The following is a 22,973-nucleotide window of genomic DNA, read 5'->3' on the forward strand; positions in this document are numbered from 1 at the left end:
GTTATTTGTGGTCTTTTTAGCGATAGATATTCTAACAGGTGTGAGTTGATAGCTCATTGTGGTTTTGATTAGCATTTCTCTGATTAGTGATGTTGAGCAGTTTTTCATGTGCCTGTTGGCCATCTGTATGTCTTCCTTGGAAGACTGTTCAGGTGTTCTGCCTATTTCTTATTTTTTTAATATTGAGTTGTATGAGCTGTTTATATATTTTAGATATTAAACCCTTATTGGTCATATAATTTACAAATATTTTCCCCATTCAGTTGGCTGTCTTTTCATCTTGTTGATGGTTTCCTTTGCTGTGTAAAAGCTTTTAAGTTGAATTAGGTCCCATTTGTTTATATTTGGTTTTGTTTTCTTTGCCTTAGGGGACAGATCAAAAAAATATTGCTATGATTTATGTCAGAGTGTCCTGCCTATGTTTTCTTCTAGGAGTTTTATGGTTCTGGTCTCACATTTAGGTCTTCAATCCGTGTTGAGTTTATTTTCATATATGTTGTGAGAAAATGTTCTAATTTTATTCTTTTGCCTGTAGCAGTCCAGTTTTCTTAGCACCACTTATTGAAGAGACTGTCTTTTCCTCATTGTATATTCTTGCCTCCTTTTGTCATAGATTAGTTGACCATAAGTGCATGAGTTTATTTCTGGGCTCTCTATTTTGTTCCATTGATCTATGTGTCTGGTTTTTGTGCCTGTACCATACTGTTTTGATTACTTTAGCTTTGTAGTATAGTCTGGATTCAGGGAGTGTGATACCTCCAGCTGTGTTCTTCTTTCTCAAGATTGCTTTGGTAAAGTCTTTTTAAATGCCATGAAAGACTCTATTTTAAAAGGTATTTTCCATTTAAACAAAATCTGAGTTGGAAAAATTCATCAAAATATTTATGATAAATTTACTTTTTGGCTCATTAGCACTACTTTCAAAACATGTGCACACATACATTCAAGCTATTTGACTTTTTTTTTCTTTTTTTAGAAATAAGATTTTGTCAAGAGCCAATGATTTATTTATTTATTTATTTATTTATTTATTTTTTTTTTTGCAGTACGCGGGCCTCTCACTATTGTGGCCTCTCCCGTTGTGGAGCACAGGCTCTGGACGCGCAGGCTCAGTGGCCATGGCTCACGGGCCCAGCAGCTCCACGGCATGTGGGATCTTCCCGGACCGGAGCACGAACCCGCGTCCCCTGCATCGGCAGGCGGACTCTCAACCACTGCGCCACCAGGGAAGCCCAATGATTTATTTTTAATTCTAAATTGTCCTCTCTGAGAGCCAGCCCTATTCTTAGGACAGCCCTCATAAACTGAGAGGGAAGTTTCTGTGCATCTTGACAGACTTCCCTGAGCCAGTGAATTTTAATATCCGAACATTGGATTTAGATGTGAAATTTAAAGTTATTGAAATTTGAATTCCCTCTAAACTCCCATCCTCAGTTAAAATTATATAATGCTTTGTTCTTTAAGAGGACTTGCTACCTTTATTGGTCCATTTTTTTTAGATTATATAAACTCAAAATGCAATTTTAAAATAGTTAAAAATTCTTATAAGTGATTAATCACCATAGCTCTCAAGTTACAAAAGTAAAATTCTTACTAAATTTAAGAGTATAAACTTAGAGTGTAATCAAATAACAGACCAACTTAAAAATTTTCAATTAAAAGTTAAAAAATAAGTATCCAAAGTGATCTTGATAAATTATACTTTAAAGAAAATGGCTATTTATAACAGGGATTATAACGGTAATGTCTAGGTCATATATGCAATTAATTGCATAAGACAGATAACTACTAGTTATTTCACTGTTCTTTAGTGCACCAAAAATACAACAATCTTTTAAAGAGCTTCAGGGGGGAAATTTCATTTTTTAGTGGACTGCATAAATTGAGGGAATTATATATCTAGGGAATCTTTGAGTCCCAACAGTGTAAAATATATCATTTTTATAGCCATAAAGTGTAAAGCCAGGGCTTCCCTGGTGACGCAGTGGTTGAGAGTCCGCCTGCCGATGCAGGGGACACAGGTTCGTGCCCCGGTCTGGGAAGATCCCACATGCCGCGGAGCGCCTGGGCCCGTGAGCCATGGCCGCTGAGCCTGCGCGTCCGGAGCCTGTGCTCCGCAACGGGAGAGGCCACAACAATGAGAGGCCCGCGTACCGCAAAAAAAAAAAAAAAAAAAAAAAGTGTAAAGCCAGGTAAATAACCGAACTAAAGTTCTAGAGACAAAATGAAATAGTTTGCTTTATTTATAGCTTGTGAATAGGTTAAAACCCAAAATATTAGAATACTATAAGAATTCAAATAGGCAGATATATAGATTATTTATTAAAGAACATATATATCAAATATATATATATAATATCTAAATCAAAATGTCTATTTATACATTACTGTTTCAATCCTTCAATTTTTTTGTCAAAATATAGCTTTTAGAGGTCAAACACATGAATTTTGAAAATGAGCACATGTCAAAGATTTATTTAACACATTAATGAACAAACAAGAGGGGTGAAACTGTTTCCAAAAAAAAGTTTAGAAGCAACAGAAGTATTTATAGTGACCAAATAAAAGAATGGTAGGAGAGGACCATAAAATCATATACAAAACTAAATAATGTCTTGTGTGGCATTAGCAGTAAAATACTCTAACCAGTAGTAAGTAACAAATCCAAACAAAGGTCTAAAATCGGATAATCCTTGGGTAGGCCTGTTAGACAATGCTTTGTTATGACAGTCTCTACTTGTGATCCTAAAATAAACTCCAGAGATTATTCTTGATTACACACTCAATGTTTGGTTGGGTTTGGTTGAATTTTAAATAACTCTTATTCTTCTATTCTGAGGGTCGGAAAAGAAAAAAGGGAATTTATCTCCTTAGGGTTACACCTATAGTATCTATGTATGTGTGTGAATTCTACTTTTTTTAAGGTTCTGGAAATCTGCTAAAGGAATCTGACCAGCAAGGAATTAATTGAGCTATTATACTGTCTGTGAGGCTGTGTTCTTGTAATCCACAGAAGATACAAGACCAGTTTTCTGGAGCACTTTGTGGACATAGATTCGAGACCTGAATTATAATCCTTGCTCTTTGGTGGGCTTCTAGTTCTGATTTAAATTGAATTCTTAAATAGGATTCCCCCCCAATAATGGTTTTGGCTGCACAGTTGATTTGTGTAACGGTATCCCAATTTTTAAAAGAGACAGATTCCTATTAACCTATGAAATTAACTGTGTTGCCATTGAAATTAAAGGTTTAGTATTTTTAAAAAGTGCGAGAATCAGCCTAATAGATTTCTTATAGAAAAAAAAGATACCATTTAAAGAATTTTTTTTTATTCTACAAAACCATAGTCTAAATAATTGAGGGTCAGAGATAGAAGGATGCTTCATATACTCATCAAAAATATCAACAATATTCTAAACAAAACACACACACAACAAAACATTCCCTCCTAAGTTCATTCGGTGCTACATAATTATTGTTCCTCTTGATCTTACATCAGCAGTTTGCTTTCACCAGGTTGTCTGCTTCTGGAATAAAAAGAACTCGTGGCTCAGTCCTCTGATGCAATCTTTACAGTCATCTAAGAGGTGTCACCTTAAGCTCCAAAGCCAGTACTAATGAATCTATTTCTTCCGGTATAAATAGTCAAAACACCTGCTATACTTCTTTCCAGGAGGTATTGACTTTGTTTTCTTTGAAGATCAAATTTCTGACCTGTAGCAGAGCCTTCAGATAAACATGAAAGGAGACAGAAATTGCCTATTGATGTGACGTGAAAAGGCTGTGGTTAGTTTATTACAGTAACCAACAATATCAGAATGGAGAAGGGTGATACTCTCTATTGAGATACATGCATTACTATGGCCTGAGGATTTGACCAGTGGTTCCCCTGGGGGTTGAGTAAGAATGAGATGATCGGGATTAAAAAAAAATTTTTTTTTATTGAAGTATAGTTGATTTACAATATTGTGTAAGTTTCAGGTGTACAGCACAGTGATTCAGTTTATATATGTATGTATATTTCTTTTTCAGATTCTTTTCCCTTATAAGTTATTACATAATATTGAGTATACTTCCCTGTGCTGTACAGTAGGTCCTTGTTGGTTATCTATTTATACACAGTAGTGTGTGTATGTTAATCCCAGCCTCCTAATGTATCCCTCCTCCCACCCTCCTTTCCACTTTGGTAACCATACTTTTGTTTTCTGTGTCTCTGAGTCTCTTTCTGTTTTGGAAATAAGTTCATTTGTTTCCTTTTTTTTTCTTTTAGATTCCACATATAAGGGATATCGTATGATATTTGTCTTTCTCTGTTTGACTTACTTTACTTAATATGATAATCTCTAGGTCCATCCCTGTTGCTGTAGATGGCATTATTTCATTCTTTTTTATGGTTTAGTAATATCCTAAGCATTCTTTTTTTAATAAAGAGGAGAGAGGTACCTTCCTCCCCACCTTTCTTCCTGAAGGTGTCCCCTTGAAATATTATTGGCTTGATAAAAGGCCCAAGGTTTTGATTTGGCCATGCAAGGTCTTAGTGCTTCTGACCCTTGGAACTGAAAACACTTACTTGGAGAATTAGCTCAGGGGTCTCTCTCAGCATATTTGGGAGGTAATCAGATGTGCATTATTTCATCTCCCAAGAATATATGAGAAGTTTTCATTGTTCTCTCCCCACCTGACTGTATAAATATGTGTCAAATTCTGTCCAGACTTTGAACCCACTTTTGGGCTATCTTTACATGCATATAAATCTGAAATGCTCATTTGCTAAAACATTTTGTTTTCTTTCTCTCTTCAACATTGGTATGGAGAGTGTTTTGTTGGTTCCCTGAGAGTTTTCAGGAGTTGTGATGTTACCCTATGAGGTATGAGATGCTATTCTACTTGCTGGCTAATAAGTTAGCCTGCCACAGTTTCATGGATGCTGGTGGAACACGCAGCACTCCTGGGTCAGAGACCATGGACTGTTTATTACTCGTAGCAAAGCAAGCAGCGTGATGTTCATGTCCCCATCAGTTGTCCTTGCCTACCACTTTCTAGAAGGACTGAGGTAAAGGGGAACAGGTGGATGCTGGGCTTGCAGTGGGTTTGCATCATAGCTGAGGAACATGGAATTTAGGGAACCCAAATCTTTTCTAATAGGCTGCAAAGAAATTAAATGAAATTTACTAATACTGGCCTGTAAATAAACCTGCCCCCCCCCGCCCCGCCCCACCTGCTCTGGAGAGAAACTCTGTCTTCCAAGCCTGCTTGCTATACAAATATCTTTGGAAACATAACCCAGAACAAGGCAGCCAAAGCCTTTCTTTGCATTTCATGCAGACATGCAGGAGATTCATGGAGAATGGTCTTCCAATAAAGGTGAGAAAATATTCTTCACCTTCATGGCCTTCCTGCAGGGCTTACAGTCTCTAAAACACATTTATATTAATAACAATTTATCCACACAAAATTAACTGCTTGGTAACCAATGTTTCCGTGTCCGAACTCAGGCATGATCCAGAGCAGCAGGTTGTACAAATGGATCTCTGAGTAGACAAACTTTGAAAAGATTTTGTGGGAATGATATTAGTTTTTCTGATTAATAAACCACTATAAGATGCTGAAGAAGCTCAGATTAACTGGTCCCTTCATGAGAAAACAAATCCAAATATTATGAAGACACTATTTTACTTTTTAAAGTTTTACTGTGTGCTGATAGTCAGGGAAGTTACATATTGCTGGGGATTCCTTAATCCAAAATTATGGAACTGGTCTGATCTGAGTTAGCAGTTTTGGTGAGAAAGATTTTTCTTGTTTTCCCTCTTAAAGATATAGCACATTTTGGGGGCTTCCCTGGTGGCGCAGTGGTTGAGAGTCCACCTGCCGATGCAGGGGACACGGGTTCGTGCCCTGGTCCGGGAGGATCCCACATGCTGCGGAGCGGCTGGGCCCGTGAGCCATGGCCGCTGGGCCTGCGCGTCCGGAGCCTGTGCTCCGCAACGGGAGAGGCCACAGCGGTGAGAGGCCCACATACCAAAAAAAAAAAAAAAAAAGATATAGCACATTTTAAAATATTAGAAATTTTATGACTTTGTTTCCTAGAAATATTCAAATTATCTCCATGATTTTTGGGTTCTATATCAGAATATACCTCATTTATTTTTAGACTTGTATCTAATATATTCATGCAGTACCTTCTGGAGTGGGAAAATATTTCACACTCACACAATGAGAAATAAAGGCTTTTCTCAATTAAAGACATGGACACACGTACAGACTTTGCAGCTTCAGTTCACAACCTTGGCCACAGGTCAAATTCAACACAAAAACACACAGATCACTGGCCCAGATTCCAGAGTGCTATTCTCCTTTCCAACAAGCATGGCATATTTTCTAAATTGATTTGAACTCACGAATAGACAAATAGACTAACAAAAAGGCCAATAACTCAGATAATCTATTCTCTCTCACCTATGAGAGAGCAAATCCGTGTTTCTACCCACTAGAGATCATTAAACGTTCAGACCATACACACAGAATTTCATTCTTTGCTATCTTATGCAAACCAGAAGCAGAATCAAACTTCATCAAGAAAGAGAAAATAAAACCATAGAATGAGAAATGAAAACAAAGGAACAAGAGTAAGTAATTTCTCTTGCTGCTTGGCATTCTCTCTAAAAGGCAAGGAAGGATGTGCTTTGCTTGAAATATGAGGTGCATTTCTTGGGCAATTCAGTCTAATTGGTTTGGGAAGATGGGTTCCACATGGACATCTCAGTGAAACTTCCCAAGACTCTCAGAGTGTAATTTTTTTTTGCGGTACGCGGGCCTCTCACCGTTGTGGCCTCTTCCGTTGCAGAGCACAGGCTCCGGACGCGCAGGCTCAGTGTCCATGGCTCACGGGCCCAGCCGCTCAGCGGCATGTGGATGACTCACATAAAGTGAGCACATCAAAGATTTGTTAAAGAAGTAGTGAGAAAACTTGAAAGGAACTTGGGCTCAAAAATATCTAGAAAAGACAAGAGTATTTTAGTGACCAAATGAAAGAATGATGGGATAAGATTGTGAAATTACATGCAAAACTGGCGTGATGGTTAATTTTGTCAACTTTACTGGGCTAAAGGATGCCCAGATATTTGGTTAAACATTATTGCTGCGTTCGTCTGCAAGGGGGTATTTGTGTGTGTCTGCTTCTGCCTCAGCAGAGGAAAATTTCAGTAATAAAGTGGATAGGATGACTTGTTCTGTGGATACCAGTCATCTTTTCTCAGCTACCCTGTCATCCCCAGTGGGCTCATGAATACTTTACCTCCTCTTCTGGGGAAAGGTTTAATGCATCTCTGGTGTATTATCTGTATATGTATCTCCATCTAATGGTTCTCCTTCTCTGAAGAACACAGACTAATACAACGGGTAATGCCATACACATCAAAAATAAAAAGCTAAAACTTCGGGGTTGTAATTTTGTCTATGAACAGAAATAATGCTCCTTGACAGGAGAAATGCATTTCCATTGTTATTAGCCAAGAATAATTTGTATTGCTCTTCAATTTCTACAAGTTAGTTTACAACCTTTATAGAGTTGTAAAATAGCCCAATCAAGATTAAATAGAAAAATAAAATAGGATAGATGCTCCTAGATAATTAGATAAACCTTTAATATTAAAATCAACTTCATACTTAGTTCAGTCCAAAATGTACATGAAGAGAAAAGCTTGCCTAAAATAATTCCTTTTTTAAAATTTGCTATAATATCAATGTATACTTTAAGTTGGGTATTTCTGGAAGTTTCATGAGCCTATCTTACTATGCATCTCAATAGTGTACAGGTTCTGAATGTGATAACTTAAACTCTGAAAAATGATCTTAAGTATCTCAAAAGTATACAATAAATTAGCATTTTCCTCTGTCACCTGTCTCCAATTCTCTACCGTACCAAAGTCTGTATAACCCCAAATTTTACAAGTAGAATTAATTTGTGGAAATGTTAGATATTCCCTATTTATGATTTAAAAATTCAGCGTTTAAATCCACACTGAATAGTCTCCAGTTCAACAAATACCACTGGTTATGTTCATAAAAATTGAAACAAAATTTTGGTTGTCAAACTCTTTTGGCCAAGATGTTCAATTCCGCCAGATAGGGAGTGGAACATATTTAGTTTTACTTTTAAATCAATCTTTTACAATGTAAAATTTTAGAAGTTTTCTTTCTCTGAAAATAAAGTAGATAAATTTTAGATTTAGATATGGATTTCTAAAAATCATAGGAAAAGGTTTTATTTTCTAGGAAAAGCAACACAAGTAAACATTTGCTCAAATTCTGGGAAAAAAAGTTTGTCTTCCTGATCAAATACAGAGAATACTTTTGTTGCTTTTACTTTTGAGTTTTTGACATCATTTGGTGGTCCTTTCAGCTAACAGTCTGTGATCTTCTTCCTTTCCCTGGATTCATGTAGTATAGAAATTCTCAATCTTGGCTACATGTAGAATCACCTAGAGAGATTTTTTCTGCAATAATATTGATGCTTGGGACACTCCCCACACAGATCAAAATTGCTAAGGGTAGGGCTCAAGTATCAGAATTTTTCACAACTTCTCCACATGATTCAAATGTACAGCTACTATTTGGAGGCACTGATACAGAGGCTTTTCCAGCTGCTAGATATCAGCTTGTTCTGGACATTTCCTCCCAAAGTTTTCAAAGACTTTAAATGTAAAGGAAATTGTCACTATGACTTTTTTTTTAAAAAAATAGGAGGCTTGAAAATATTTTATTTTACTGTCTTCTTAAAAAAAAGACATGTCCTTCTGCTAATATTTGAAAAAATATAGCTAAAACTTGATAAAATGTAAGAGCATGTCCCACGTGATCAGAGAATGTATTGTTGATTTCAGTGTACAAGAAACCAGACTCATACTTGGTCATATCATTGGCTTTAATATACGTGTGAGTATGAGTGTTTGTATGGATGGGGGTGGGATACAGGTCAATATTATTTCAAAGCTGAAAGTTTTTCTCATAGATGGATAATACATTCTTATTGGAGGGAAAATGGCTTTGTTGTTAATTGGCCTGAGGTTATGCAAACCTAAAGCCCGGATTCTGGAATAGGAAGTTCAAGACAATAAAATTTATTCTATCAAGAATAAAAATTATAAAGGGTTACTTTTACTCTGGGAAGAGTTGCCAGAAATCCCCCTCACACCTTTTTGGGGCATCTGAGAGCAGTTGTCTAGATTTCTGGGTAGGAAGGCACAGAGAGGGAAATATGGTGGTCCTTGTGATATGATAGTTGGATGGAAGCTTGCTCCATTGAGAATTGTCTCAGAGTAACTGTAGAGTAGCCTGGCCTAAGAACCCTGAGAGATTTGGTATGTTTAATCCAGTTTTAAGTGTTTGTGTGTGTGTGTGTGTGTTTTCACTATATTCCTCTTTTTTTTTTCCTGCCCACATCTTTAGTGAAGTCTCGTTAAATCATGTTGGCTGGTCTTAGCTGTGCTGTGGGGAGTTTGGGAATATTTGGGGCCCATGCTTGGAATGCAGTACCAAAGTGGAGAGCAACTGCCCGAGGGAAGAAGTTTCCAGGCCTCCCGGGGAGATCCAGAGCAGAAAGGAGACCAAATTGGCCACAAGGAACCAAGCACTGGGCAGCAGTGATAACTAGAATAATTTTGGAACCCTGTCAACCTTCCTCAGTGATTTAGAAATACCTAGGGAAGAGAAAGTGTTCCAAGACCAGACATCCAGTTTTTGAGGATGGATGCCATTCGCGGTAAAGTGAGGAATGCCTCCTGAAAACTGAGGAAGAGACAAAGAGGTTGTAATGGGGAAAAAACAAAAACAAAAACACCAAACTTTATTAAAAAAAAAAAAGAACAACTATTCATTCTAGCAGTCAACAAGCATTCATTAATTGTATTAATACCATATGTTTCTATTACATAATCATTAATTATACATATAAACCTGGTCAGCTATCAAAATTATTTTCTTTAAGGAGGCATGGTATTAAAAATAGTAACTATATAGCAGGGACTTTGCCAGGCACTATGCATACAAAGCTGTAGTAATATTATCTGCAATGGAAATTCTATTTCTGGATGCAATTATGTAAAAGAGATTTGTTTAGGGTTTGTTCTGTGGCGAATCCTTTTCAGCAAGATGACAGCATAATGAGAGAAGGTTAAGTACTCAAGGCAGCCTGCAGCTGTGGATCACCAAAGATTAGCATTGGAAGGAAACCCAGGGTATAGAAGCCATCTGGCCAGAGGGAATTGAGCAAATCCTCACAAGGAAATAGGGCTTTTGTTAACTTTAGTTACAACTCAGAACAGAAATGTTTGAAACTCTCTTAACAAAATGAGCAATTCAAGATTCCAGAGGAGAATATCCTGTCCTGATGTCTTCAAACATGCTGGGCATGTCCCCTTCTCAAATATCTCCAGCTAAAACTGTTAGAAATGAGCTCTAATGAAATGAGCTCTAATGGAATATGCTTCATGTAACAGCAGAAAAAATCAAGAATGTCACACAGAAAAGAAAACAAATTCTCAAATGAATTTTAGAGAGTGGAATATGGTAGTATACTATCAACATAATCTACCCCTTTGTTAGACATCACTAATTAAATATTATACTGTATTAATGGAGTGAATGTAATATAGTTGATTTCTCTAATACACAATCTGAGCAAATCCATTGCAACATACACAGACACATACAATTTTGAATTGGTAACATTTTCACATAGTTCAAACGTCATAAAAATATAAAAATATACCTGGAATGAAGTTTCTATCCTACTCTTGTAGCATATATGCTCTTTTGCACCTAAGTTCTTTTCATATTAATCCATTTATGAAGTAGTTCCTCATTCTTTTTAAAAACTGAAAAGTATGCCATTGTGTGGGTATACCGTTATTTATGTAAACAGCCCTCTATTAATGGAAATTTAGGTTTTTTCTTTTCTTACTATTATAAATAATGCCACAATGACTAATCATGTACATATGTACTTTCACACGTGTGAAATTACACACGTGTGAAATCCTGTGTCTAGGATAAAATCCCAGGAGTAGAATTATGATGCCACAGAATATATACATTTTAATTTTGATAAATGCTGCCAAATAGCATCTCTAGAGGTTAAAATTTTAAATATTTACGAGAGTTGCTATTTCCCTACAGCCTTGCCAACACAGTATATTTTGGATTTTAGCCAATCAGGTAGATGCAAATTTTGTTTCACTGCTGTTTGAATTCGTTTCTCTTAATGCAACCCCATCTGGGTATCTTTTCATATGTTTGAGAGAGATTTGTATTTCATTTTGGGAGAACACTCTTTTCATATCCTTTACCCTTTTTCCATAGGGAGAATTGTCCATTGTCTGTGATAGGTTCCATTTTTTCCATGTGTGTAATTTGAGTATTTTTACTTTGCTTTTCTTTTGCCACTTGTAAGGTTTTTTTTTTTCTTAATTGAATTTTATTTTATGGCTTCTGAAGTTTATGTGACAGAGAGAAAGGTCTTCCCCACTCTGAGGGGAGGCATCCTCCATATTTTCTTTTCTCCTAGCCCTTTTTTGATTCTATACACACACACACACACACACACAGTATCTGCCTGTCTATATCCTGTATTTATTGATTTGCAGTTTACCTAGAAATGGACTTCATTTCATCTTATTCCATATGTCTCCTAGCTGTCTAAACAGAATCAGAGAAAAATTATCTAAATAGAATCAGAGAAAAGTTAATCTTTTCTGAGAAAAGGTGCCCCCATATTCTCATGCTAAACTTCTGGACTTTTTGGGGGTCTATTTCTGTTCTTTTGATTCTGAACCATTTTTCTTTATGCTACTCACTTGTTAATACTGCATTCCTTTAACTACTAAGACACTGGAGTATATTTTACGATAACATAAAACCTCCTGCCTATAAATTGCTTCGACCACCTTGGAAACAACTTTTAAAACACATAATCAATGTTGTACCTATTCTGTGAGCCATTAGTACATCTAGGTTGACCTTAGAACTGTAGTTCTTAAACTTTAGTGTTCAAGGCTTCTTAAAACAGGTGGCTACGCTCCATCCCCAGCATATCTAATTCCCTTAAGGTACGACCCAGGAATTTGCATTCCTGACATGTTCCCAGGTAATGCCAATGCTGCTGGTCTAGGAGCACACTTTGAATATCACTGCCCTAAAAAACTTGGCACATGTGCAGAAGAAAGCATGTAAAAGTATGTTTCAGCATTGCTTGTAGTTAAGAATTGGAAAGACCTTAAAGGTACTTCTCAGAAGAATGGCTAAATACATTGTTTTATTCCTACAATGGAATTCTCTATAGCTATTAAAAGGAGCTAGCAATAAATATATCAAATGGATAAATCTCACGAAACATGGTGTTGAGGGCCCAAAGCAATAGGGCCCATTCTTTGATCTCAGTGGCAGTAGTAGATACGGAAACGGCACATACAACACAGACAGATAAGAAAAGACATAGAGCCCTCAAGAAAAACAATGTTTCAGAAGAAATTTTACCATATACACAGTATCACTTATGAATACATATCAAAAATATAAAAGCATCATCTGGGAATCATAAGCACTAAATTCAGGATGATTACTGAGGACAGAGCCAGTGCTTGTTGTAATTGAATATTATTGAGAAGAGCACAGTGAAATTATGGTAACGAAGGGTTGAAACATTTTAATTTTCATAAATGTTGCCAGTGGCCTCCACAGAGGTTGTACCAATTTACTCACTTGTCAAGTTTTATGTCTTAGACTAGGTAATGAGTATGATCATTCATTATATTGTTTTCTCTGATTTAGTTGAACGTCTGAAATATTTCATACATAAAAAATAAGAAATAAGAAATATATGACTAACGAACTGCCTCTTTTGAGGCCTAACTGTCTTTAAAATGTCCAAGTCTGAAAGCAAGATAAAGAAGATGAAGGAGAATCACATGATCTGAATCCTTATGTTAAACACTGATTCCATCATGATGAAACTTTGTTGCAACTTGAGAAATCATGGGGCCATTTAGAAAACTATTCTTTCTCTCTAAATTTAGATGCAGATAACAGATTTATAACCCAAAGTATACATGGGCCCAATATGGGCATTATTATTTTAAAGATTAAGTAAGGAAAGTTCACCTGAAAATCTGGATTTCTAGTTTCTCTAAAAATATAAGAAGGTCTGGCAACACAGGGCCAGCATTCCCACATGGTAACAATTGTCTGGAGGCAAGCACCAGGTGCCCCTTTTCCATGCAAAATGTGTTCTCCGCTCTACCACAGATCTCACCTGGTCCACGGACTGTTGACTATTTAAGTTACCCATCTAGCCCCTATTAGCGTTGGAGTGTGTAGTCCCTGCTTGACAGGACATTGTCTGTGGAAAGTAAAGTTTGTTTATTGGAGCTGTTTTTGGAATCTGTATATGTGTGTGGTTATGACTTAATGACAGGGAGTTTTTTTTTTTATTCTGTGATTCACACGGGTGAGGTATACCCATAACACATGAGACTTAGACTGCCTATGCCTCTACCTTGACTGTGACGTGAAAAAAATCTCCCCCAGACTTTTTCTGCTAGAATTAGAATGCCAAAGACCACCACAAACTGTCCTACTGAGGCATTTTTTTCTCTCTTTCTCCAGCTTACCCCCGACCTCATCTCCTTCAAGTGCCCTCTTCATTATTCAAGACAAGCAAAGTCCAATAGAATTATATATGTTGTATTATAGAGAGCTACATGTATATTTAATAACCACATTGAAATAAGCAAAAAGAAACAGGTGAAATTAATTTTAATAAAGTATTGTTTATTTAATGCAATGTATCCAAAATATTATCATGTCAATAAGCTATCAGTGTACAAATTAACTTTTATATTTGTGTGTGTGTGTGCTAAGTCTTGGAAATTTGATAGATATTTTCCATTTAAAGCACACCTCAATTCAGACTAGCCACATTATTTTTTATTTAATTTTTATTTTTTTAAACATCTTTATTGGAGTATAACTGCTTTACACTGGTATGTTAGTTTCTGCTTTATAGCAAAGTGAATAAGCTATACATATACATATGTTCCCATATCTCTTCCCTCTTGCATCACCTTCCCTATTCCACCCCTCTAGGTGGTCACAAAGCACCGAGCTGATCTCCCTGTGCTATGTGGCTGCTTCCCACTAGCTGTTTTACATTTGGTAGTATATAAAAGCCCATGCCACTATCTCACTTCGTCCCAGCTTACCCTACCCCCTCCCCGTGTCCTCAAGTCCATTCTCTACATCTGCGTCTTTATTCCTGTCCTGCCCCTAGGTTCTTCAAAACCATTTTTTTTTTAGATTCCATATATATGTGTTAGCATACAGTATTTGTTTTTCTCTTTCTGACTGACTTCACTCTGTATGACAGACTCTGGGTCCATCCACCTCACTACAAAAACTCAATTTTGTTTCTTTTTATGGCTGAGTAATATTCCATTGTATATATGTGCCACATCTTCTTTATCCATTCATCTGTCAATGGACACTTAGGTTGCTTCCATCTCCTGGCTATTGTAAATAGAGCTGCAATGAACATTGTGGTACATGACTCTTTTTGAATTATGGTTTTCTCAGGGTATATGCCCAGTAGTGGGATTGCTGTGTCCTATGGTAGTTCTATTTTTAGTTTTTTAAGGAACCTCCATGCTGTTCTCCAGAGCGGCTGTATCAATTTACATTCCCACCAACAGTGCAAGAGGGTTCCCTTTTCTCCACACCCTCTCCAGCATTTATGGTTTGTAGAATTTTTGATGATGGCCATTCTGACTGGTGTGAGGTGATACCTCATTGTAGTTTTGATTTGCATTTCTCTAATGATTTAACGATGTCGAGCATTCTTTCATGTGTTTGTTGGCAATCTGTATATCTTCTTTGTAGAAATGTCTATTTAGATCTTCTGCCCATTTTTGGATTGGGTTGTTTGTTTTTTGATATTGAGCTGCATGAGCTGCTTGTAAATTTTGGAGATTAATCCTTTGTCAGTTGCTTCATTTGCAAATATTTTCTCCCATTCTGAGGGTTCAGACCAGCCACATTTAAAATGTTCAATAGTCACACATGACTAGTGGCAGTAGTGTAGTATGTAGAACTATACTATCAGACAGTGTAGGTCTACATGGAATGATTCAGACTTGGTGAAATAATCTGTCATTAGGAGATTTGAATCAGGAGTGTGTTTTACAAATAAGAAAATATCTAAGGAGAGGAAAGTAATGTCAGAAAGTAGGACGAATTCACCAAGAGATTTCCTTTGAAATGTGTAACATCTCAGAATCTTTTACCTTGAAATATTCATAAAGCATACATCTTTAGGTTTATTTTGTACATACTGTAATTAAATTATATCACCCTTCTGAGAAATCCAATATACATGTGTAGCTTTATGCTTTGATGTTATAGGAAATTATGGCCAATCCCTTTATTATACTTCTGCTGTGATTTGTGGAAGAAGCACTTCCAAATCAGGCCTAGGAGGTCAAGAGGGAATAAGTATAAACTCGATTTTTTTCTCTGTCTACACTAGAGGAAGCTGGACCTTAGGCTGGCAAAGGAACTATAAATAATGGAAATTCTTCTAGATGGCAAGATATACTACTAATTTGGAGGCGAAAGGAAAGGAATTGAGGAAAGTTCTTAGGAAATATGTGAAAATCTACATTTTGATTTTTTGTAACAGGTAGTGCTTTTACTTAGGTCTGGAAGAACAAATTTAATTCCACCAAGTAAAATGACTGTGAGTAGCAAGTCATTACTCTCACTGTGTTTACAGCCAAAAGGAGCACTTTTCTGACCCAGAAGGGAACTTCCCTAATTTGCAGTAAGAGTTCTGAGAAGTTATTGGTTAAGGTTAAAAAGAAGATGACTTCAGTCGGACTGTTAAAAAAAAAAAAAAAAAAAAGGTCAGGACTTGAATAGACATCAAGGCTCAGGACATTCCTGGAGCAGAATGGCATGCAGAGCAGAATGTCAAGTGGAAGAAAGAAAACCATCCAGACTGAGGCATGCCACAGTGACAAAGAAGGCAAGATAATAAAAGACTTATTCTGGGAGCTCAAGAAGACACAGGGGGAAGGCCTTTGTCTGTCAGTGGTCTGGCCCTCCAGATTTTACAAAAGGTCTGAGGGGTAGGGACAGGGGCTCCTATACTAAAGTGACTTGAGTTTTATTCTGAACAATTCCAAATTTTGCCTCACGCCTGTCAGTTCTATTGACAGCAACCTTCACTTCTTACGATGCTCATTCTGCCTGTGTCTTTGCTACCTTCAATTTTGATTCTTATCAAAAGTTTTGCAAATGTTAATCCCAAACTCCTAATTTATCCTTCCCCCCTTTCCCCTTTGGTAACCATAAGTTTGTTTTCTATATATAGAAACACATACACACTACTATATATAAAATAGATAACCAACAAGGACCTACCATATAGCACAGGGAACTCTACTCAATATTTGGTATATGTAACTGAATCACTATGCTTTACACCTGAAACTAACTACACTTCAATTAAAATACTATCTTATAGCAAAAAAAAAAAAGTTTTACAGCTTATCTCAGGTGTTTTGTTGTGGTTTTTATTGGCAGCCTTTTGATAAATATCACGAGGAGGGGGTCACTGGGGCCAGCTCGGTGCACAGCCATCAATGCTATCACGTCCCCGAGAACACTGTAGTGTCATACAGGCCAATGACAGTATTGTTCTCATCCCAACTTTGGCCAGTTTTCAGCTTCATGTCTTTGCTGGAGGTTTTCCACATACCTAAAACATCCTCCTTTCTCTTCTGACCTATTCAAATCCTACTCAACTTTCAAGATCTAATTCAACTCTAAATTCACTTGTGACAGTCAGTATACATTGACTATCGACACACTGATTACTACTCATTTCTCCCATGCTTATTTAAATGCCCCGTATAATTTGGAAGTATCCTATGCTCTCTTATACTATTAATTGTTTGCCTCCTACAAGTAGATAATAAATTTCTCATAACGAGAGACTATTTCTTATTTTTCCCTTCCTATTTAATACATGCGAATTGCTCTACTGATTAATTGGTTTTAACCAATACTTACTTATTGAGCACTGACTGTGTTCATTAGTTACAGGGCAAATACCTAAGATCTTTTTTAAATTAAATAATTATTTTTTTATTGAAGTATAGTTGATTTACAGTCTTGTGTTAGTTTCAGGTATACAGCAAAGTGATTCACTTATACATACATATATATCTATTTTTTTCAGATTCTTTCCCTTATAGGTTACTAACCAAATATTGAGTATAGTTCCCTGTGCTATACAGTAGGTCCCTGTTGTTTATCTATTTTATATATAGTAGTGTATGTATGTTAATCCCAGACTCCCCCCAGACCCTTTCCCCTTTGGTAACCATAAGTTTGTTTTCTATGTCTGTGTGTCTATTTCTGTTTTGTATATAAGTTCATTTGTATCATTTATTTAGATTCCACACATAAGTGATATATGGTATTTGTCTTTCTCTGTCTTGCTTACTTCACTTAGTATGATAATCTCTAGGTCCATCACGTTGCTGCAGTACAACCCAGTCCTGTCTACTTTTCAGCTCTCCTAATCTTCAACTTGGTATATACCTTTAAACTCTAGTCTTGTTGAACTTCTCAGCCAGTATCTGATATACCATGGGATATTGCTATGTACCCTGATCCCATGCTACCTATTCCCACACATTTATTAAGCCAGCACCACCAATTCCCCCTTAGTTCTCTGTTTATTCTCTCTCTACAGCAGATAGGCCTGCTGGTCTTGCATTCCTCTAGGTGGTAGGGCCCAGGAATCTGTCTTATTCATACCTGTATACTCACAGAACAGCAGTCTGAGAATGAGAGGAAGCTGTTGTATCCGTCCAGGAATTATCACCAGAATAGTCAAGAGCAGTAGAAAGAGAGGCCGGGGGAATCCTATATACATACATACATATATATATATATATATATATTTTTTTTTTAGCGTCCCCTGCATTGGCAGGTGGACTCTCAACCACTGCGCCACCAGGGAAGCCCCCCATATATTTGAAATCTGGGGAAAGAGAAGCTTTCGGGAAAAATGGAGTGCTCAGTAGAGGTAAGAGCTCAACAAGTGTCAAAACTGAGGAGAAAAGACCTTTGAGTTTGACACAAAAGAGACACCTGAACTCTTTCTTGAGACTGGTTCTTAAAGAAGCAGAAGTAGGTACATGGGAAATAATAAAGCATAGGGTGCTGAAAAATTGAATATAGTTCACATATTAGAAAATATGGGCAGTCAAAAGAAAGAGAAAAATACAATGGTAAGTAAAGATAGCCTTGGCAAAGGGAAAAATATTTCCAAGATGGGGGAAGATTAATTTGTTGATTTTAACACCTCCACAAACTTTCATGAATATTCCTAGCATGACTGTTTTCTCGACACCTTTTAAACAAGTAAGGAAAAATATGATTACACTGGAATAAATTATATAAGAAAAATAATTCTTGCAACAGACATTGTCAGTCTCTGATCTGCCCCCTTTTTCTCTCAGTAGAGCAGAACGCAATACAGTCTGAATGACTGTTGTTGCACACAGAGTTCTGCTTACAAAATGTTACCTGATAAAATATTCCTTATTTGCTTTAGTTGTTCTCATTGAATTTAGCTCATTGTTCAATACTTAAATCTCACTACTTCTATGAAGTCTTCATAAGCACCTCTAGTTAGAATCCTTCTGGAACTCACCAAGACTCTCATATCATTTATTCACATTTCTTAGAGCACAAATAATATAGTCACCTGTATCATTGCTTTTAATAGACTTTATTGTTTTTAGAGCAGTTTTACATTTACAGAGAAATTGAACAGAGAGTATAGAAGTTCCCAAATACATCCCCTGTCTCACCCGCATTTCCCATTATTAACATCTTGTATTGAATAATACATTTTTAAAAATTTATTTTATTTATTTATTTTTGTCTCTGTTGGGTCTTCATTGCTTTGTGCGGGCTTTTCTCTAACGGCGGCGAGCGGGGGCTACTCTTCGTTGAGGTGCGCAGGCTTCTCATTGCAGTGGCTTCTCTTGCTGCGGAGCACGGGTTCTAGGCGCATGGACTCAGTAGTTGTGGCACGTGGGCTCTAGAGCGCAGGCTCAGTAGTTGTGGTGCACGGGCTTAGCTGCTCCGCGGCATGTGAGATCTTCCCAGACCAGGGCTGAAACCCGCGTCCCCTGCATTGGCAGGTGGATTCTTAACCACTGCGCCACCAGGGAAGCCCCTGATGTGATACATTTATGACAACTGATGAACTAATATTCATACATTATTATTAACTGAAGTCCATAGTTTACATTAAGGTTCACTTTATCGTAAAGTTCTCTGAGTTTTGCCAAAGGCATAATGTCACGTATTCATCATTACATTATCATACAGATAGTTTCACTGCCCTAAAAGTCCCCTGTGCTGCACCTATTCATCCCTTCCTTCTCCCTCGCCCCACGGCAATCTTCTTCCCTCCTAACCCTGCCTTTTCCAGAATGTCATATAGTTGGAATCACAGAGTATATAGCCTTTTCAGATTGGCTTTCTTTACTTTGCAGTGGATTTAAGATTCCTTTTTGTGGCATAATAGTTCATTTCTTTTCATCACTGAATAATGTCTTATTGTGTGGCTGTACCAAAGTTGGTTTATCCATTCAGTTATTGAAGCTTGGTTGCTTCCATGTTTGAGCAATTATGATTGAAGCTCCTACAAACACACACACGCAGGTTTTCATGTGGATGTAAGCTTTCGACTCACTTGCGTAAATACCTAACAGTTTGATTACTGGATTGTATGATAAAAATGTGTTTAGGTTTATAAGAAACTGCCAAAGTATTTTTCAAAATGGCTCTATCATTTTGCATCCCCACCAACAAAGAATGAGAGTTCCCCTTACTCTGTATCCTCACTAGCATTTGTTGTTCTCAGTGTTTTGGATTTTAGCCATGCTAATAGGTGTGTAGTGATATCATTACATATCTGTGTATCTTCTTTGGGCAAGTGTCCATTCAGGTCTTTTGCCCATTAACTGGGTTGTTTTCTTATTGCTGAGTTTTAAGAGTTCTTTGTAATGTATCTGGATACAAGTCTTTATCAAACACGTGTTTTACAAATATTTTCTCCCAGTCTGTGGCTTATCTGTTCACTGTCTTAAATTTATATCACAGTTAGTTAAAGTTGAGTATAATGTCCTGTAAGTTGCGATTTTGTCTTAGGAATCTTTTTGGTTAAATTTAATTAACTCGGCAAACTTAATACTATCCACATCAGACTTCAGTTCCAGCCACTGTCACAATTTCCTCAGTGAAGCATAGAAGAGTTGAGAGCCAGGTTTTCAATGACTGCCAACAGCTCAGGTATTCAAAAATGTATTTTAATGTGTAAGAAGATTATTTTCCCAAGTGTGTGCAAGCAATCAAATGAGAGCTCATCATTCTAACTTCATAGGTGACCGATATTTAACCTGGGTATAAAACTTTCTCACCATATAGCTTACAAGATTAACGTAATTCCTTCAGAGAGAGCAATTCTTAACTTTCCGTTTATCTTTTTCTGTGGTTTCAATGGTTTCTGACGAAATAACTGAAAATATCTGAACACTAATGTAACCCTTCTGAACAAACCAAAGTACTGAGTAAGTTTCTGTGGTACACAGAAAGTGACAGTCACTGGGATAAAATTCCAGAGAGCAAAAGCAAATAAAAACATGATAAAGTCTCAACAGAAAGGACTGGAAAATGTTCTGCAATACGTCAGCCTTCTGGGCTTTATAAATTGGGTGGGAGTCCAATCCAGGGTCTTGAAGTCACCATCTTGTACAACTTGGATCAAATTTGTGAAACGTTACAAATCTAGTCATCGGTTTATTAATCACCTACCCATTTGTGAAATAAACAAAGTCAAATGGAAATTTATATTTTTATCTACCTTGACAGTATTCAATAAATTTCACTGTGCAAAAATACTTTATGCTGTATTTAAGACTGTATACATTTTTTACAGCTTTATTAAGGTATAATTGTTATACAGAAAGCTACACATATTAAATGATACAACTTGATGAGTTTGGACATTGGTATACCTGTGATACCATGCTCAATTACTTTTTTTTAAGTTTTAATATTTTTATTAATTTTTTTAAATTGAAGTATAGTTGATTTATAATGTGTTACTTTCAGGTGTACAGAAAAGTAATTCAGATACGTCTGTGTATATATATATCTATCTATATACAAAATATGTATATATTATATATATTCTTTTTCAGATTCTTTTCCCTTATAGGTTATTGTAAAATATTGAGTATAGACCTCTTTGTTATACGATACATCCTTGCTGGTTACCTATTTTATATATAGTAGTGTCTATATCTTAATCCCAAACTCCTAAATTATCCCTCTCCCCTCTTTTCCCCTTTGATCACCATAAGTTTGTTTTCGATGTCTGTGAGTCTATTTCTCCTACGTAAATAAGTTCATGTCTATCGGTTTGTTTTAAAAGTCCATATGTAAGTGATATATGATATTTGTCTTTATCTGACTTACTTCACTTATTATGATAATCTCTAGGTCCGTCCATGTTGCTGCAAATGGCATTATTTCATTCCTTTTTAAGATTGAGTAATATTCCATTGTATGTACATATATACCACTTCTTTTTTTTTAATTTAATTTTATTTATTTTTTTATACAGCAGGTTCTTATTAGTCATCCATTTTATACATATCAGTGGATACATGTCAATCCCAATCTCCCAGTTCATCCCACCACTACCCCTACCCACCGCTGCTTTCCCCCCTTGGTGTCCATGTGTTTGTTCTCTACTTCTGTGTCTCTATTTCTGCCCTGCAAACCGGTTCATCTGTACCATTTTTCTAGGTTCCACATATATGCGTTAACATAGGGTATTTGTTTTTCTCTTTCTGACTGACTTCACTCTGTATGACAGTCTCTAGATTCATCCACATCTCTACAAATGACCCAATTTCATTCCTTTTTATGGCTGAGTAATATTCCATTGCATATGTGTACCACATCTCCTTTATCCATTCGCCTGTTGATGGGCATTTAGGTTGCTTCGATGACCTGGCTATTGTAAATAGTGCAGCAATCAACATTGGGGTGCATGTGTCTTTTTGAGTGATGGTTTTCTCTGGGTATATGCCCAGTAGTGGGATTGCTGGGTCACATGGTAATTCTATTTTTCATTTTTTGAGGAACCTCCATACTGTTCTCCATAGTGGCTGTATCAATTTACATTCCTACCAACAGTGCAAGAGGGTTCCCTTTTCTCCACACCCTCTCCAGCATTTGTTGTTTGTAGATTTTCTGATGATGCCCATTCTAACTGGTGTGAGGTAATACCTCATTGTAGTTTTGATTTGCATTTCTCTAATAATTAGTGATATTGAGCAACATTTCATGTCCTTCTTGGCCATCTGTATGTCCTCTTTGGAGAAATGTATATTTAGGTCTTCTGCCCATGTTTTTATTGGGTTGTTTTTTTTAATACTGAGCTGCATGAGCTGTTTATATATTTTGGAGATTAATCCTTTGTCTGTTGATTCGTTTGCAAATATTTTCTCCCATTCTGAGGGTGGTCTTTTCGTTTTGTTTGTAGTTTCCTTTGCTTTGCAAAAGCTTTTAAGTTTCATTAGGTCCCATTTGTTTATTTTTGTTTTTATTTCCATTACTCTAGGAGGTGGATCAAAAAAGATCTTGCTGTGATCCATGTCAAAGAGTGTTCTTCCTATGTTTTCCTCTAAAAGTTTTATAGTGTCCAGTCTTACATTTAGTTCTGTAATCCATTTTGAGTTTATTTTTGTGTGTGGTGTTAGGGAATGTTCTAAGTTCATTCTTATACATGTAGCTGTCCATATTTCTAGCACCACTTATTGAAGAGA

General features: G+C 36.6%; 1 non-coding gene across 1 annotated transcript; it reads right to left on the reverse strand.

Annotated features, from left to right (window-relative positions):
* Positions 1-1,256: 1,256 nt before the first annotated feature.
* LOC112391973 (small Cajal body-specific RNA 11) lies at positions 1,257-1,384 on the reverse strand. The gene has a single exon (XR_003001605.1).
* Between the last annotated feature and the right edge of the window lie 21,589 nt (positions 1,385-22,973).

This window comes from Neophocaena asiaeorientalis, unplaced genomic scaffold (assembly GCF_003031525.2).
Source record: "Neophocaena asiaeorientalis asiaeorientalis breed wild unplaced genomic scaffold, Neophocaena_asiaeorientalis_V1.1 scaffold150, whole genome shotgun sequence".
In the NCBI taxonomy this organism is placed as follows: domain Eukaryota; kingdom Metazoa; phylum Chordata; class Mammalia; order Artiodactyla; family Phocoenidae; genus Neophocaena; species Neophocaena asiaeorientalis.